Source organism: Pinus tabuliformis, chromosome X, assembly GCF_031772625.1.
Source record: "Pinus tabuliformis cultivar Carrire ecotype Pingquan chromosome X, CPIR1, whole genome shotgun sequence".
Lineage (NCBI taxonomy): Eukaryota > Viridiplantae > Streptophyta > Pinopsida > Pinales > Pinaceae > Pinus > Pinus tabuliformis.
In genome coordinates this window covers 979,206,565-979,220,773 of record NC_142308.1, presented here as the reverse complement: position 1 = coordinate 979,220,773, position 14,209 = coordinate 979,206,565, and positions in this window count along the sequence as shown.

Genomic DNA, 14,209 nt, shown 5'->3' with positions numbered 1-14,209 from the left:
TTCACACAGCTGTAGACTCTACCAGGCCTTTGCGCACACAGCTGCAGAGTCTCTATCTATCTACCAACACCCTTGACTGGGACTTATAGGCACAGAGAATATTTCCTTCACAACCCATAATCATCAAGATCCAAAACAAAAACTTCACTCCAAACTAACTTCTAGCCATAGAGCCTTGCTCTATTTATACATTCCCATGGTCCATGGACCATGAGCAGGTCGACTCACTTCCTATTATTTTACATTATTCTTGGGTGGACAACCCTTTGACTTGAATCGTTACAATTTTCACCTTGCGGAGTCTTTACCATCCTTCTACCCCAAAACTGTGGGCTTTTGAGCCCAAAAACCCTTACGTGTGCCCTTCGCTACCCAACAAGCCCCCGACACAATGAATTTGACTTGTCCTGAGTCACTCAGCTAGTGCAGCAATCTTCGCGAAAAGGTCATGCAGCAATTTCTATGCTTCACTTACACTTACAACAAACTCGTTTTCCATTTGCTGTACTTGTTCTACGTGAGCCATCGATGCATCAGTATTTGCTTCAGCCACTTCTCTAGGTGCATATGTTGCCTACATGTGGGCCACCTTTCACTTGATGGTGGTGGAAACCACGAATGCTTCATCAAGCCAAGGTTGGATCCGTTCTTTAATCACTGTCGCTTTCTACCAAGCAGTGTCAGCCTGTATCTTAAGAGCTTGAGCCTCCCTCATTTTGGGCAAGTGCTGTGTAATAGCAACCGTCTCCGCGGTCCCTTTGACATTATCATAGGCTTGTTGTAGCTCCTTGGCCTTTATTTCCAACCGTTGTAAATTTATATCCTCCTGGAGTGACGTGAGCGTAATAAGTGATTGATCTAACATGTTGGAGAACTTTTGCATAGCACATGCGATTGCTTCCCATTCCGATTTAATGATGCCTCTCCTTTATTTGGTGACCTCTAGTGGTGTAGAAGGTTGTGCTTTGAGCTTCAGCTCTACAATCTGCAAGCTGAGGGCCAACTGAATCCTCGTGGCCTCCTCCTTTGCTTCGTAGAACCTTGTAGCCAACTTGTGGATTCGTATGCCAACAGGCAATTCGGTCGCAAGCTCTAGCTGAGGCTCATGTGAACATGCCGCCCCCACGATTTGCTCCAACTACCAATTTTGTGTGACTGCTTCGTCCCATTGGAGGCTCAACTGCTCTATATTATTTCACTACTTGTTGAGTACCTGTACCGCGCGTCCTTCGTTGGCGCAGAGATCCATTGTTGCGTTGTCCTGGATCTGGTACAAGCTTTCACGCAGGAGGGTAGCTAAATTTAATCCAAGCCCCGTAAGCTGGCCCACCATAGTTTTTTCTGTCACATTTTCTGTTACTAACGCTCCTGCTGGGAGCGCGATAGTATTAGCCATTTGGGTCTTTAGTAGTTTCTCAGTAGCTGACATACTCGTAACTCCATGAGTAGCAACGGTTCCTGGCTGTGAGGTGCATGCCCCATGTTCTTGTATCTATGTATGGAGTTCCCCCAACACAGTCTGTTGCTCTAACATGGCCTCGTCGATTTCTTCCCGGGTGACTTCGCGAACTATGTCCCCTATGTCCCCTAGATCACCCTCGATCAATGTGGTAAGTTCTTCGTCCCATTTAGACACCTTGGCCTTCTTCCATGGCTTCGTCTGCTCTGTCGGCCGTGGTCGTTTGAAGAGTGAATCGGTGTTGGTTGGTGTCATTCCTTCCATCCTTGTATCTATGGCTGGTTCGGTGGTCACCTTCAGACCATTTTCATCCTTTTTCATTGCAGCCCCTTCTATGGGTGCCTTACCGGTAGAGACCTGTGCTGCCCCCCTGGCTGCCCGTACTTCTACATCGTGTTATTCATTCCTCTTTTGTTGTGCTACTCTTTTAGCTTCAGCCTTCTGTTTCTGGATATTAATCTCATCACGCACCACCATGTCAGGTCCGTGCCACTCTGGTGGCCAGGTATCCAAAACCGCATAGACAGCCTCGTTAATGGCAATGAAGGGAAGTGTGGATGCATTTGGTCTGGGTCCTTGCTTGCTCAAATGCATACATGGTGTATGTCCGCCTTAAACTCGGCGATGTTCTTCACACTGTCGTATGTTTTGTCAAACAGACGGGGTTGCTGGTTGATCCATTGGTAGATGTTTTCATCCATTAGTATCTAGAAAATCTTGATGCCCCAGATTCTTGCAATGTCCCTCGTCTCCCAGAGCGACGCATATTTGGAGGCTTCTGGAAAATCCTGGTCCATTGAAAGGAACTAGCTGTCTTCGGGTAGTTCACTTGTAAACAACATGATGGATAACAACAACCATGCATAATGGAAAGTTTTACCCTCCTCTTGGACCTCCCTGCAATTGGTCAAGAATTTGTCGCAGCAGAACTGCGCCCAATTGAACCACTCCCCTTCTGTGCACCACTCCGCTAGCGCGACGACTATTGCTAGGACCTCGTTGGCACGACATTTCCGCATCACTTTTCTTGCCAGCAACTGGGTAGCAACACGAACCCCTTTGTTCGAAATACTATTAATAGTATACCATCGATGCTTCTTCTCCAAATTGTATTTCGCTTTCAAGGTTTCTGTCATCATCATATCACTATTCATAGCAACTATTTCCATTGGGTCCCTGTCTTCACAGGGAAGCTGCGTGATCTTGTGAATAAGTACGGCGATGATGGGACGAGTTTGTCTATCCATAAGTACCCATCGTGTACCAAATAGAGCAATTGCCGGATGACCAATATTGTGATGGGGGGCCATTGAAAATGTGGAATGGACAGGAGATAGAGAAACCCAGCTTCTTCTACCTTTCATAGCCACTTCCTCAGCTAAAGTGTCGTAACAGTTCCCTCCACACTTTGCTTCATTATTTCACTAGTCGCCAAATGGGGAAACCTATTGGTCTCTGCAATGTCCCAGTCTTCAAACTTCATAGTTGAGATGTAGCCAGTCATCGTTCCTTCGAGCGACACCTATTTAGGAAGGGACGGGGTGAGGAGTATATTGTCAACGTCATCTAGATTTGAAGGTACCTGGGCTTTCCCTTTGCTTGGAGGAACATACTTGGGTCGTCGTACTAGCTGGATATCCTCTTCGCCTTCTTCTTCTATTTCTTCAACATAGGTCGGAGGTTCCTCTTCCTCATCATCTCTTTCAATAGTAATAGCTTTGCCCCTTTCTTCCATTGTGAGCTTGCTAAATTGCGGATTTCACGATGACATCCTTACTAGTCCTAGTATCTGGGGGTCCTTCTTGGTCTGTGGCGTCCTGGGTGATTTGGGGATTTCGGCTGCATGTGGTGTAGGATTCTATGGAACCTCCTTTATGGGGGTTATCAAATTGAGGAATGACTCTCATATTTCCTTTGGAAATTCCTGAAACCACAGGCTTTACTTCAGCAGTTTTTCATTCATCTTTCTCCTCTCAGTTTGAACCCAGGGCATCATATTCTTCGAATGATCAAGCATTGTTGTGTGCCCCTTCACTTGTTATATACAATTTTGAATTCAAATTTAGCCTTTTTGCCTATTCATGGCTCATTAATGTGATCTTGGCAGTAAACCCTATGCCTTAAATGCCCGCCGCCCACTCCTCGGTGTCGTAAATGGGACATCTTATCATGAACAGTAACTGCAACGGTCATCTTCCATCCCTCCCACGTGGAAGTGTAGCCCTTGGTATGCGGGTGTGTTCTATCTATTTGACTGGCCTTGCACGCCATGGCTGAACCACATATCTTTCTTGCAGCCTATTTTATAGTCCTGCGCCCTCTTTCAACTCCGTGGAGCACTGAGACAGGGCCTCCTACAAATAGTCAAGTGGTTGCACCTTTCGTGCGAGCCTTCCTTTTCCCTGCTAGCCTGGGCTGCGGGAAACCTTCATGTACCTTCGAATTGAATAGCTTCTTGGGGTGTGTACTCCTTTTTTCAGTAGCCTGCAGTCGCAACCATGATAGTAGGGTCATGGCTTGTGCCAGGATCATAGGGGGGCTGGCTAGGTTTGGTTCCTTCCCTCATGCTCGCACGGTTCGTGGGGGTCGCCTATTTTTATTTTGTCAATTTCTTCGTCTAGCCTCACACTTTTCCTGCTTAGCCTTGCCCCTCTTTCCTTGAGTTCACGAAGTCTCAGGCTACCACGCCGAATGGCTTCTTGTGATCACTAGATCCTTTCATGTAGGTTTGTTCTTTTAGTTCGAACGATAGGGGTAGTGGTCAAGGAATTTTCCTTTACTTACCATATGACTATGGATAGAGTTTCCTTAGCACACCCTGCCCTATTTATGGTCTTATCGGCCTAGAAAATTTTGGTTACGCGCAGATTCAGTTCGGTCGACGGTTGCATAACATACCACTGTGTCCGCCGTTGTAGATGGGTGGCCGCCCTGCTTCGTCATGGCTGCCCTGGATGCGTTCGCCACGTATGTCCTCCAATCCGTACATGGAATCGCCTTCTACCTCTGTGCTCATTCCCCCTCATCTTCCTTTGTACGCACCACCCTGGTGTTATTTCCGTGTGTGGTACCTCTTCCGTCACCCCTATAGCTTTGACCTCATGATTGAAGTTTCACCAGGAGTGACGAGACCCTCCTCCTTTGTTGCAAGGTTGTCCGCTGACTGTTGTCGTGCCTCGGTTGTAACGCATTGTAGCGATCTAATATTCATGTTACAGTTGAGTGTTGTGACTTCATGCAATCGGTTATACCATCATTCGATTTCCTCGTCTGAATCCAAGGTGCAGGAACTATCGCGCTCCCATGAGTTTCATCCATCCACTGTGGGATTCAACCAATCCTGGTCTTGCGTTGTTATCTGGTAGATGTAGTCTAGTTCATCGTCATTTTCCTTATCGCACACTAGTTCAGTGTAGCATGCTCCCTTAGCTAGGTCCAGCGGAACTATTACCCAGAGTGACTTGTTTTTGAACGTCATTTTTCATTTTTTTAAGTTGATGACCCCATTCATGTCCATGGCCCAATCTATTCCTAGCAATGAGGGTATGGATTACTGTCGTCAACAATTTCTATTACCTCAAAGTCGGTTTGAATACTTATGCTATCAATGTCCACTGTTACCCCTTGCAGTCGGCCCATCAGTAAGATCTTTTGCTGGTTGGCCATCCTTAGTTGATAGGAGACCACTACAGTGTAGGCCTACCCATGTGTTCCCACGTTTGCTTAGGTAGCACATTTGCATCCGACCCTAAATCCAGAATGACCTGGCCCATCTCGTACGCATCGATTTGTGCTATCATTCGCATCTTCTGTCTGGTGTGCAGAGCATGCCTTCCTAGTTTTCGGACTATGCGTGGCTCCCCCGACCCTACGCACTTCGTGATCAGCTCTTGTAGTCCTTTAATGACTCTATTGCCATGTAACAACTTCATACATGTCTATAAAAAGGTAGTAAGCATAGAGGGATCCATTACTGGCTCAATTGGGTCCCTTATACCTAGAGTAGAGAGTTCTGTGAAGCTCTTCTAAGCTTCCTTAGGCGTCTTCTTCACCTGTTCCACTTCAAATTCAGGTTCCCTTGTAGGGGCATCACAATCCTTCTCATCTTCTGCTGACTATTTCCGCGCATCCCCCACAATAGTTGTGCTACTCCTTAGTACCATGTTTACGCTGGGGTCCTCTTCGTGCAGTTTCGACTTCATCATTTGGACATTTTGAGTTGGAATGGGCTGTAATACCCCCTTATTGCGCATCTGAGCAATTAGTGTTGGACAATCTACCATTTCATGGTCAAACTACTCACAGTAGGGACACGATATTCTTGTAGGGTTAGTACAATCATGAGCGTAATGTCCCATCCTACCGCAATTATAATAGATCAGCTCTCCACGGCCCCATCCAGGCCCCATTCCTCTTCTTCATTTGCGTCCTTGGAATACCCCACGGGGCCCTGCGGCTAGTTTGAAACCCCGCACCTCAGTCTCCATTTGGTAGGCTGGGGTCCTCTCCATTATTAGGTCGTAGCTTTGACAATTTCTCTCATCGTGACCTACTGACCTACAGAAGTTGCAATACAGTTGTTGCAGGGTCTGGGTATATTTTTGCAATAGGTGGTAGTTGTCTATTACGTGCTTTCCTCCTACTTGATAAATTGCGCACCATAGGGCAGGCACTGCACTTGCCCCTGCTTGTACCTCCAACCTTAATGGCATGCCCCCCCGCCAGATAGTTCGCAAATATAGGGAAGTGGTCTTTGTCGTGACCTTGACTTTTACATTTGATGCATCCTACTTTCGTATGTGCCTCCGATCGGGGTGCTCTTTCTTACTTCAAACTTTGCATTTTTAAGCAAAGGTTTTGTAGTTGCGCATGGATTTGCTGAACTCCCAACCTTGGATCCTATATTGGAGTTTCATGCAACCACATTGCTGTCTCTAATGCTTCAACTTGGGTTGATATCTTTTGTTGTGATAGCATCGTCCTCAGGTGTGGTGTCAAAGATGCCACAAACCACATGCAGTGTTGTGCATCTGTCAGCGTCATGTTAGCCTTGTGGATTATATTTTTTAGTCTCTGATCTAGATCCCATGGGGTTTCACTAGGTAGCATCGCGATTTCCTTGAACCCGATCATCGACTGTGTTTCTGATTTAGGCCGGCTGAATTCTTCGTTCAATGCATCCTAGATCACTGCTATTCCCGCATTCGAGTGATCGCTCGAGTGCTTTATATACCACATCAATGCACGGTCCTATAGTGTGCTAAACAAAGAATCCTTTTTGATGTTCTCATCTGTTACGCCTTGGGCTTCCCATACAACCTTTACCACGAACTAGAACTAATCTGGTTCCTCATTTCCTACACCTCTAAATACCGAAAACTTGATCGCTCCCACCATCCCAACCCTCGATGGTGGCAGCAGTGGGGTAAGTGAAGATGGGTTTGACGTAGGTGAAGTAGGTAGTGGTGTGGATGGTGGTGGTATCAGTGGAATGCACTGATTTATCAGTTCGACTACACTTCTCAGGGAGAACCTTGCAAGCTCCTCCCCGCTCTCTCGCGACAATGAAATCAGAGGACTATTTTCTAATCCTCCGATCCTGCGATAGCCTCTTCCACTCTACGTTACCCCAGACATTAATGGATGCGCATAACTCGTTTTTCACATAACATCATTTTAATCCATGTATTCAATGATTTGATATATTTACCCCGTGGTCATTGGAGAAATCGCCTTTCCGCTTCGTTGTAACTTATAGCTGTGTCTATCGTGAATTCAGTGATAAACCCTCCTATTATCCAATCCAACCAGTGGTCTACTACCCGTGTGATTTTATCTTAAGATGTCTCTAGCCTGCACACCAACTCGAGAGTCCACACTACTGGTTGATCCAATCTGTACCTTCCCACTTTGTCCGCTAGCCTCGCGATCCATTCGTACAACTTTGTTGAGAAAGACGTGAAGAAGATCTCGTGGATTTCTGTGTATATGTAGCGATCTAGCCACCTTTCCTTAGACATCCCTTAGGTAGGTTCCGGTCCTGGCAACATAACCATTTGTTGGCTTATTGGGCCCTGACCCAGGTTCAAAAGAGTTATTAGCCAAATGAATCCCACTGCTACTGTCCCTTTCAACAACAGCCCATGCAGCGCGGATTGAGGTCTCACCTGAGGTAGCAGGGGAGGGTGTTGGAACCAGGTTTCCACACCCTTGGGATGTCTTGATGTGGTCTGGAGGGGGTCATGAACCTTTCTGTGGCCTCGCACCACTTCTGTACTATTATCAGACTGCAGGTGTACTTTCTTATTAAGGAAATTATTATAGATCTGATCTTCTTGTTATAGTCTTTAAGCAAACATTTAACAATAAAACCCAGTGTGCACAATTATAAAGAGATATAACAGATGCATAACCTAGAACACAATGGATCTATGATATTTTAGAAAACAACTTATTTTATTAATATCTTCTGTCTCTAGAACCAAATCCTCCCTGCGCACTCAGCTGCAGGGGTCTGCGCACACAGCTGCGAACTCTACCAGGCCTCTATGCACACAGCTATAGAGCCTCTATCTATCTACCAACACCCTTGACTCAGACATATAGACATAGAGAATATTGCCTTCACAAACCCATAATCATCAAGATCCAAAACAAAAAATTCACTCCAAACTGACTTCTAGCCATAGGGCGTTGCTCTAAAAGCCAAATCACTTCCTATTATTTTACATTATTCTTGGGTGGACAAACCTTTTATTTGACTCATTACAATTCACATTTCGTGCACTTCGCGGAGTTTTTACCATCATTTTACCCCAAAACTATGGGCTTTTGAGCCCAAAAACCCTTACGTGGGCCCTCCGCTACCCAACATGCATAAACAAGAAATAAAGACACAAAAATTATAAAATCCTTGTCATTATTGATAATTCCAGACAATTACATACTCGAATTGCCCTGCGCACTCAGCTGCATGGTTCCGCGCACTCAGCTGCAGACTTCTAGGCCTTTGCGCACTTAGGTGTAGAGCCTCTACCTACGCTACAACCCAAACATAGACTTCTACTTTAGAGCTATCTCTCATACATGTCAATGATTTCTTAATATCCTCTAACTACTTAGAGCTTAGCTCTATTTATACAATCCCATGGTCCACGGACCATTGGTAGATGTTTCACATCCAACATTACATTTCCAAAATAAGGGCGAACAACCCTATGACTCTTTAACACCTACGTGCTCCATGACCACAAAATTTGGAGTCTTTAAATTTGGATTACAAAATTGGACCAAAATATGGGCTTTTAGCCCCAAAACTGCCCTTGGGGGATCTCGTGCCGAACAGAGGCCTAGTTGGGACTTCACATTAGGGAGACCCCCTTGGTTGACATATTTCCAACGCCATCAACATGTGTATAATAGTTTCTTTTTTGGCTATTACTTGTAACATTGTTTACCATAAGGAAATGGATTGTATATCTCATGCAAGGAGAAATAATTAAATGAGTGCAAGACCGAGATCTGATGTGAATAATAGAAAATATGACCCTTTTGTTTCATTTTGTGGTCACATAATATGCTACACATGTGACAATTTTTGTCACATGTTAAAATATTGTAGAATGCTTAATTTTCCAATACAATCCAAAAAACAATAAGACCCATTTATTAAGGATCAACACACTAAATCATGTAAGAGATAATAAGATGTATAAATCAGAAAGAAGGCCACCAAAATTTGGAAGAAGAAAGTGCAACAAAAAACTTCAAAGAAAAACTGAAGTTCGCATGGCTCCAGGGGGAGCATACAGAAACATCATGATATTGTGTAAAGGACCATCAAAGGTGTAGCCATAGAAGAAGCATTGTGTGTCTCAAAGTACCTAAAACTGAAGGAGATATCTGCAGGATAAGAAGAAGGCACATGCACTCAGGGGGACATGCTCAAGTTTTGAAGGTTTTCTTTTCAATTTTGGTTTATCTTTGTTTCAATTTGATAAGTCTTGGTTTAGAAGTGTATGATTGTTGATATCATTGGAACAACTTCTTGTTATTACGTAACTTCTCATTTAGATAAAAGATTAAAGTAGAATTCTATAGTGTGAAGCACCTCAATGGGAGATCAACCGCAATATTGTTTCTTGAAGATGACATCCTAGCATATGATTCTTATAGTGGATGTTCAAGGCTCTGATTTGGTGCAAGTCAAGTTTTCTCCTTCTTATTTTTTTGAGGTATTTATATCTATATATGACCAATTTTTCAGGGAGAATGAGAATTTAAACCCACCAGAGGAAGAGTTGTCAAAATGTGGAGATCATGCTCTTGTATCAATGAATAGATGGTGCATGTAAAGGGACAGAATGTCAATTGCTTCCAGTGGAACAATAGTTGATTGTTGGCATTTTGATCCGTTCCTGATAGAAAGAGAAAAATGTACTTTCTAGTGTTGCATGTAGGGCATGTATTTTCTATTGATATGACTTTTATATGACATTATTTTATTGGAGGGGTTATCAGTTCTTCTATGTATAATTGTGCTTAAGATCATTTTTTATTGCGTACTTTATTTCTCATAATGGAGGTTGGTAGAATTATTTCGAATGAGTGCACTTTACCTTCATTCTTGTAAGAGGGGTTTTTGTTTGCTAGTGTTGAAGATTACAACATGTGTTGTTGATGCACCTTTTGTGTCAAACATGTGTGTGCATTGAGAATGTGTAGCTAGTTTTGGTATTCCAAGGCTCCTGTTATTGTTGTTGTATAGATCAAAGATATATGTTGTTGAACAAGTATCTATAGTACATTGAGATGTTAGTTTCTATATATTCATGGTCATTGTATCAAGGTTGGCTAGTGTTTCTCATGTATCATGTGGATGCTATTAGATTTGATATGTTTCTGCTATTTTAGACCATAGTATGAGTTACTAATGCTCATTACTGTTGAGAATGTAAAATTGATATTGTAGGTTTGGATTCCTTGCCGAGTTTGTAGACAAGGATGGCCGAGTATGTTGTTTCCATGTTGATTGTTACTCATTGTTTTCAGAGGAAATTGTGGGCATATTTGGTCTCAATCACACAGTGTTTTCATGTTCCATTATTGTCAAAGGGGAAGATACAAATTAAAAACATGCTTAGTCAACATTAGATGATTACAAAGAGAGATATCAACTGGTTTCAACAGTTATGTGTTTGCTGCTAGTTATGGTTTCCATTAATGTCAGGGGGGGAATTGTTTGCATGGTTGGCATGTTGGGAGAAGTCAACCTAGTGGATTTTGGTTGTTACACCAGGCAAATCCCTCTTGCGGGAAAGAGCAATCACCCTAGATCCTTGATGGAAACTAGAAACAAGAAAGACAATTGAACTCACTCTTTCCCTAAGTTGGAATTGTTTGAATTGTTGAAAATGCAACAAGATGATGGAGCTTAGTGAAAAGAAGTCACCTTACTAAGTGGGCCCGCAGGCTATTTTTGGCGCAAAGTCTATTTTTAGACTATCTCTATTTTTAGACATATGGATCATGGTATATGAGTCGCAGGCTGCTATTTATGGATGATTGGTCATGTTGGTAAAAATAGATGGACTTATATTTTTAGACATATGGGCGGAGTCTATTTTTAGACTACTAGTCTAAAAATAGAACAGTCGAATATTATTAGCTCTTAATAATATTTGTACTATAAACATTATCTTATCCTATTGGAGCACTTCAGTTCAAGCTATGGATGTGGCACATGCAACTACCAGAAGGAAATATGCTTTTCTTATGGGTCAATTGAGCTATTGCATGATGGACTTTAGTTAGAACTCAAGTGATTGAGTTAGGTGGAGTTGATTGAGGAGTTGATGGAGTTGTGTTCATTTTGGCTTAGTTGAACTAGTTGTATTTAGTCTAACTGTCAAATACACTAGTGATGAGTGATGTGAATTAATTATTAATTAATTCACTATTTATTAACTCACAAAGCAACTAAAGAATACATCAGTTAACTCAGTGCATGGATAGTTCAGTGGAGACAGGTGTTAGAGGTGGCGTCTATTATCAGTTGTGACTATAGCTGTGCATGAGATTTGAACAATCAATGATTGAGATTTCCAATGAGGATTGTGCAGTACAAGCCAAAGGAAAACGAGCTTGGATCATTCCTATTCTCACATTGGATTGCACAGTAGAGGCAGTCAGACAGCGGAGGAGATTTGAACCTGTGACTTGATTCAGATCTGAGCTAGTTTATGTGTAATAGGTGGAGATAGTACTGAGTACTTATGATGATTATTGTACTATGTATTGTTACATGTTCTCTATATTATAATATATAGATAGTTCAGGGTTTTCAGCTATATTCTTTCCCCATTACATACTGTGTTAATGTGCGCATGCGATTGATGTTTCATTGTTTTTAATTATGCAAAATTGATGATCAACATAGAGGAGGTTATGTACTATGCATGCATTCCACAAATAGTGTATAATCGGGATAATCTATGTGAATAAGTGTTATATTATTCAAAATTTCTACATGGCATCAGAGCAGAGTTGATCATCGGATCTATTATTCAGAAAGTGATTACATTTTATTTCTTCAGGCAGAGTTTGTAATCGGGCCAGGTAGCCTCTGGATTCATCCTTCTTTTGAAAGGTGAGATATCCAGTGAATTCCCATATAGTCAATCTCTGTACGAGAAATAATTTGTTCTAATTTTATATCAGAAGCGGTTGAGTTTTGAGCTCGTGGAATTCAAATTTGCAGCAGTATTTTCTTGGTGTCAAAGTTGAAATGTCTTTCAACGGATTGCGATTGGAGTATGCCCTTGAAGGCAGCTCGAATTATATTGCATGGAAAGATAGGATGGAGGTGCTGTTAGATGACAATGGGTTGAAGGAGTTCATAGAAGATAAGGTCCCAAAGCCTATTGATGCTACTCATGTTGAGGCTTGGCAAAAGAAGACAACAAAGTGTCGAAGGATTCTGTTGGAGGGCATGAAGGATCACATTGTATCCAGCCTGCATGGAAAAGCTTCTCCATACTTTATGTGGAAAGCATTGACAAATTTATTCCAAAGCAAGAGTGACCAGAGGAAGTTGGCACTCAAGGATAAACTCAGAAACATTAAGTGTGAGAAAGGAGACAGTATGCCCAAGTATCTCATGAAGTTCACTCAATGCCGGGATGAGCTAGGAAGTGTGGGGGTGACTGTCGATGATGAGAACTTGGTGAGCTTGGCTCTCATTGGTCTACCGAGGAGTTGGAATTACTATCAGGACTCTGTCAATGGTCGGGAGAAACTACCAGGATGGGAGAGACTTTAGTCAGATCTTGTGCAAGAGGAGATCAGGCAGAATACCAGGGATGGATCTTCATCAAAGGCATCTGATGAAGAAAATTGTGCTTTGGCTGCCAAAGAAAAGAAGGGGAAGAACAAGAAAGATTCTCATTCCGGTGCGAAAGGCAAGAAGCAAGACATGTCCAAGGTGAAGTGCTTTCATTGTCACCAACACGGACATTATGCCACAAATTTTCCGCAAAAGAAGAAAAATAAGCAAGTTGTTGGATCTGCAGTGGAAGAGGCCTTAGCCTCGCAGTTTGAGCTGGATTTTTCATTGATCGCATGCTTGGTATCAAGTGTGATGGGATCGGTATGGTTCTTGGACAGTGGTGCATCTTTTCACATGACAGGAGATCGAGATTTGTTTTCTGATCTGGATGAGAAAGATCTTGGAGTGCACATCGAGATGGGTGATGATGGTAGATACAGTGCGACTGATATCGGTACCATTTCCTTTGAGAGGGAGTCTGGTAAACCCTTCGTATTGAAGGAAGTGATGCATGTTCCAGGATTGAAGAAGAATCTTATCTCTGTGGCGATGTTAGAAGACAAGGGATATGATGTTTTTTTCAGCAAGGGAAAGGATTTCCTGTGCAGTAAGACAACTAGAGAAACCCGGAAGATAGGGGTTCGAGTCAGGAACCTTTATCAATTGCATGTAGATGGCTGCACAACAATGGCATGCAAGGCAGAAGAATTAGTGAGCCAGGATGATGGAAAGTTGTGGCACAGGAGATTGGGCCACCTTCACCATGGAGCCTTGGAGATACTGCAACAAATTTCTACTGGGCTTCCTAAAGGCACTCTTGCACAGTCAGATCAGTGCAAGGGGTGTACTTTGGGAAAATTTGTGAAAGCCACCTTTCACGAGAAGGATAGTCACGCCACGATGATCCTTGAGAGAATTCACACATACGTGTGTGGACCTTTCTCAGTAGCCTCAACAACAAAGCACAAGTACTATGTGATCTTTGTTGATGATTTCTCTTGAAAGTGCTGGATCTTCTTCATGTTGAAGAAGAGCGAGACATACTCAAAGTTCTATGAGTTCAAAGCACTAGTGGAGAAGGAATTGGGGAAGAAGGTGAAGGCTCTTAGGAGCGAAAATGGTGGTGAATTCATCTCTGGCGAGTTCAAGGACTTCTGCAGCGCAGAAGGGATTCGAAGAGAGCTCATAGCTCCCCATAACCCATAGCAGAACGGGGTTGCTGAGCGGAAGAATAGAACGATCGTGGGTGCTGCACGAGCGATGTTGCATGATCAGGGCCTACCCCTTCACTTGTGGGAAGAGGCATGCAATACTACAGTATATGTGCAGAACCATTGTCCTCATATGATACTTGGCATGAGTACACCCAAGGAGGCTTATTCGGGTAAGAGGCCTACTATTTTGCATTTGAGGATTTTTGGTTC